The sequence below is a fragment of the Leucoraja erinacea genome, chromosome 2 (genome assembly GCF_028641065.1).
Source record: "Leucoraja erinacea ecotype New England chromosome 2, Leri_hhj_1, whole genome shotgun sequence".
In the NCBI taxonomy this organism is placed as follows: Eukaryota; Metazoa; Chordata; class Chondrichthyes; order Rajiformes; family Rajidae; genus Leucoraja; species Leucoraja erinaceus.
In genome coordinates, this window is record NC_073378.1 from 109,000,319 (window position 1) to 109,006,093 (window position 5,775).

The window sequence follows — 5,775 nt, forward strand, 5'->3', positions numbered from 1 at the left end:
TGAGGCCAGTTCATTGGCTATAAGAGAGAGTTAGATGTGGCCCTTGTGGCTAAAGGGATCGGGGGGTATGGAGAGAAGGCAGGTACAGGATACTGAGTTGGATGATCAGCCATGATCATATTGAATGGTGGTGCAGGCTCGAATGGCCTACTCCTGCACCTATTTTCTATGTTTCTTGTTGCGTAATCCCAACCGTTTGCAAGTCTAAAATGCATCAAATCCTATATGCTCATTTGTATGTACGGATTGCACACAAGTTTAGTTTTGTACACTGGGAAGACCCTGGAATCTGATAGAACCTTCTCCAAATTAGGGGAGTTTTGAAAAATTGACTGATGCATTAACTATTGCATTAATTATTTATTTTAACCCCCCAGGGTGAAGTTCACCACAACTTGTCAGCTCATGCTTTTAAGAGAGAGCTAGATAGGCTCTTAAAAATAGCAGAGTCGGGGGATATGGGGAGAAGGCAGGAATGGGGTACTGATTGGGGATGATCAGCCATGATCACATTGAATGGCAGTGCTGGCTCGAAGGGCCAAATGGCCCACTCCTGCATCTATTGTCTATAATTTGCTCACTGTAACAATGGAATGTTATTTTCCAGAGTTCATCCTTCCAATTCCTGGTTTGCAACTACTCGGATGCCTGTATTCTCCATAGTGAAGTTTGAATGCCTGTTTTCATTTGTCACCTTGTTTTCCATTAATTCCCCAGACTCTTATCAATGGGACTAACACTGTACTTTAACTCTGTACTTGAAAAAAGTACATATACAAATGACCTGGAACTTTTAATTATCCTTTTTTGTAGTATTCTGTCTTACCTGCCACTTATCTCTGCTTTTGCTCCAAATTTGATACCATCTTTAACTACTTAATGGATGATGGGTCCTAACCCTGGAATGCTTTATTGATAAGTTGTGTATTTGATAGATCATGGGGTGACAGATGTCTAAATATTTCTAACTTGCCAATCCATTTTTGCCACCTTCCCTTTCATCCCTTAATTGCCGATACTTCAATTCAAAATACTAGACTTAGAACATTCTTGTTTTACTCAAAGTGAACGTAAAATGATTGCAGCTATTCTGTGGTGCCCTTATGACTAAGCTATGAATTCATCCCTTCTTAATGTGCAATTTCTGATTTTTTGGAGGCAGCACATCAGAATATACTGTTCTAAGAAACTACCCAAAATACTCTTATGAACTAGTACAACTGATTATTCCACAATGCTGGAGTAACTCGGTGGTACAGGAAGCATCTCTGGAGAGAAGGATTGGGTGAAGTTTTGGGTCGAGACTTCTTCAGAATATATGTAGATTAAAATCCCTGTGATTTCTGACAAGGTTCCACTAATATTTACTTTCTCCTATCATGTCCTTGCTATGAGAGCAGCACAGTGATGTAGTCAGAGACCCGGGTTTGATCCTGACTACGCATGCCCCCTCTACAAAATTTGACGTTCTCCCTGTGACCGCATGGATTTTCTCTGGGTGCTCTGGTTTCCTCCCACACTCCAAAGATACAGGTTTGTAGAATTAGTGGGGAGCATGCTCCTCAAACTGTGGACCATCTTGGACAATACAGCTAACCCCCCTCCATGACACGGTCAACCTGAGGAGTACCTTCAGTAACACTGGTTCCACTAAGATGTACTACAGAATGGCAAAGGAGATCCTTATTCTTGTGGCTATCAAACTACAACTCCCCCTTCTGTTGTGTGGTAGTCTGACCTCCCCCCTCCCACCCAAATCTCTGCACATACGTAACAATCACTGTTCATGGAGTACACTGGCCCAATCCCGAACTCTATCTCTGTTACATTAACAACTGCATTGGTGCTACCTCCTGCAAATGTGCAAAACTCACTGACTTCACCAACTTCACGACTAATTTCCATCCTGCACTCAAATTCACTTGGACCATCTCCGACATTTCCCTTCCAATTTAGATCTCGCCGTCTCCCATCGCAGGAGACAGACTATTGACATATCTATTACAAACCCACTTGCTCCCACAGCTATTAGACTACACATCTTCTCACCCTGCTTCTGTAAAGACTATCCACTCCTCCCAATTCCTCTGTCTACGCCGCATCTGTGTCCAGGATGTGTTCCATACTAGGTAATTGGAGATGTCCTAATTCCTTAGGGAACGGGGCGGGGGGGGGGGGGGGGGTTCTCCTCTTCCATTATAGATGGGGCTCCCGTTAGGGTTTCATTGATAGCAGCTCCGCTCTTGCTTTCCCCCCCCCCCCTCCCCCCTCCATTCATAACAAAGACCGAGTCCCCCTTGTCCCCATCAGCCGTCGCATACAGCACATAATCCTCTGACATTTTCACCACGGCCCCATCCTACACTAGCATTCTTTATGAACTTGGGTCAGTCCTCTCCAAATGTAGAAATAAAGAATTTCAGATGCTGGCTAATACACAAACGTGTAACGTGCTGGAGTAACTCAACAGGTGGGTCAGCATCTCTGCAGAACATGGATGGGTGATGTTTTGGGTCGAGACCCTATCCATCGTTTCCTACCTTCCACTGCTGTCTTAATCTCATCCTGTACCTATGTCATTGTATTAGCTTTCAGATCGTACTGATTAATTTCTATTTGTAATCTCTATCTTTATAACATTCTATGTGCATTATATGCATTCATAAATGAGGGAGATTTGTCGGATTGTTTCGTCAAATTAGTTACAGAATAATGTACACATTAGAATTGGTCACAGGTAAAGTGGTAGGAATAATAATTGTTGTTTATGCCCCCCCCCCCCCCCCCCCCCAGTGCATAGTTATCCCAACTGTATAGTTTAAAGGTGAATACCATGGGTTCAAAGCCAATGTCCTCATCTTAAATAAGGGCAATCTTAATGGTATTAAGGTGATGTGTTCTGGAATGAGCTGGGTAAATAGGCCAAGGGATAAGTGAATGAGCAGTGGCAGATATTTAAACTAGTTCTTACATTTTGAAACTGAAATGAATCCCAATGAGAGGAATCACAGGAGAAAGGTCAACAAATTAAACAAGGTTGATGAAAATAGGATACAAATTGGTGTTACTGATGAAGCAGAAGACAGAATTCCACAAGAACCATCAACAAGTGTCTTAAAGTTAACAAGGAAGTAGAAAATTGCTTCGAAGGAGAAACCGCCAATAATTAGCACGGGTTTAAATGGATATGTAAAAAGAAAGGTAGTTAGGATGTGTGGATCCTCTAGAGCAAGAATGGATATTAATTGGAAACAAGGAAAACGCAGGCACGTTAAATCATTCTTCAGTCTCAAAGACTCATTCTTCAGTATCTCAAATACATCTGGTGGGCTGTTTTAAAACAGTATGGAATAATTTTTAACAGTAGCATAAGACTGGGTATTATGGAAAAAAGTTCAGACAAGTCACCAGGTCCCAATGGACTGTATCTGAGGGTGTGAAAGTAAGCAGCTGTAGATGGTGAAGCCACTATTTTACCCATGATTGAAATAAACACACTAAAGGGCCTGTCCCACGAGCACGCGACACCATGCGGCAAGTGCGACCTAAAGGGCCTGACCCACGAGCATACAACTGCATGCGGCAAGCGCGACCAAACCAGAAGCGGGGGTCGCGCGGAGGTCGAGTGAGTGACATGAAGCTCGCGCGTGACGTACGGTGGCGAGGCGGCTGCGGGCGGGCAGGCCGTTGCCACGTTGAATTTTTGAACACGGTCAGTTTTTCGGAGCCCCGCGCGATGTCGGGACCAGCTCTGCACAACTCCATACGGCTCCAGAGATCAAAGTGGGACCGGCCCCGCGAGGCCGTACGACTCAAGCAACCACGTTAGGTCACGCTTGCCGCATGGAGTCGCATGCTCGTGGGACAGGCCCTTTACTCATAAATCTCAGCATGTCCATTAACCTGACCCTTTACTTCCTTTCCGACACGTCACAACCTCAAACATCCCACTACACCCTCCACTTGCTAACACGCACTGGTCCCCATCTCTCTGCCATGCCAGTTTAAAGCCCCTCAAGTAACCCTAGCAACAACCAAAGCGGTCCTGAGTTACTATCTAGCTCCTTGGAGATCCTCAGACCATCTTCAATCAGAAGAAGGATGGGCCTCGCACAGATGACGCGCAACATATCGGTTAGCTGGACATTGCTGCACCATCTGTCCTTCGTGGAAAGGTTCTTGCAGACCAACACCTTTGACTACAAGTCCATCGGGCACGGAACATTCTGCAGGCATTGCGGAAAATGGACGCTATGGATCCTGTGGCGTGATCCTGTGTCTGACAAAATGTCTCATCGCTAGAGTTCACTCACGAGCACCAAGACCTAATTTGGCTGGCGGTGAGGGGGGCCCTCCAAGTCAGATCCTTCCTGCACCTTTGGAATCTTACTACCAGTGCACGCTGCCCTTGGGAAGGCTGCTACGGAGAGGAGACCTCACCTTTTTCGTAGAGTGTGGACTTGCGAATAGAGTCTGGAGAATAATGCAAGTGTCCTTGTCACGGTTTATCCCAAACAGCTCTGTAAAAGAGGAGACTGATATATGGACTGTTCCCAGAGACACACTTGGAGATGGACAAGTGCTGCTGGAAGATTATCAACTCAGTGAAAGATGCTCTTTGGTCTGCATGAAAGTTGTTGATCTCCCAGCAGAGCGAGATGTCGATCAGGGAATGTCGTCCACAGGCCCATTCCAGACTGCAAGTTCCTGATTGGCCCTGGTCTTTTCTTGCCACCAGCACTCCACTCCCCCTTCAGTCTGAAGAAGGTCCCTACCCGAAACATCACCCATCCTTTTTCTCCAGATTTGATGCCTAACCAACTCAGTTACTCCACCACTTTTCTCTATTTTTTGTATAAACAGCATCTGCAGTTTTTCTATATATCTTGGATAATTTTGTATTAACTCCGAAAGTGCAGGAAGGATCTGCAAAGCAAAGGATTTCACTGTGACTTGTCACATGATAATAAATTATCTATCTAAACAGTTATTCTCAAATAAATTAGAAACTACAAATAACTAAATCAAAATTACAGGATTTTAAAAATTCACCCCTTTACTGTACATCCTCCACACAGTTTTCATTTCTGTTGCCTGGTGGAAAGCACTTTTGTCGGAAATAGACAATTTTGCTGCAGTAACTCAGTGGGACAGGCAGCATCTTTGGAGAAAAGGAATAGGTGACGTTTGAGGTCGAGACCGTTCTTCAGATTGAGAGTCAGGGGAAAGGGAATTTAGAGAAATTGAATGGTAAAGTGTGAAAAAGAAAACGACAGATCAAAGCAGACACAGGTCGAGAAATTGTCGGCGGGACGGGGTAGCAACCAAACATGCAATCAGTAAAATTAGTCAGGACCATGGAACTAGTAGGAGAACTAGAGTGGGGGAGGGAATGCGAGGGTTACTTGAAGTTAGAGAAATCAATATTCATACCGCTGGGTTGTAAGTTGCTTAAGTGAAATGTGAGGTGCTGTTCCTCCAATTTGTCGCTAACCTCACTCTGACGGTAGTGGAGGACAAAGATCCTATAGTGGAGGGCAAAGATCCTATGGTGGAGGACAAAGATCCTATAGTGGAGGAGGCCCAGGACAGAAAGGCTTTATCTTCAGTTACTCCAGCCTTTTTGTGTCGATCTTCGGTTTAAATCAAAGATCATAGCAAAGATCCTATATAGGATATTTGGATCATAGAGCGGAGCGGTTTAAATCAGCATCTGCAGCTCCTTCCTCTACAGATGGGATCTTTGACAGCGAGATCCTCACTCCAGGATCTTTG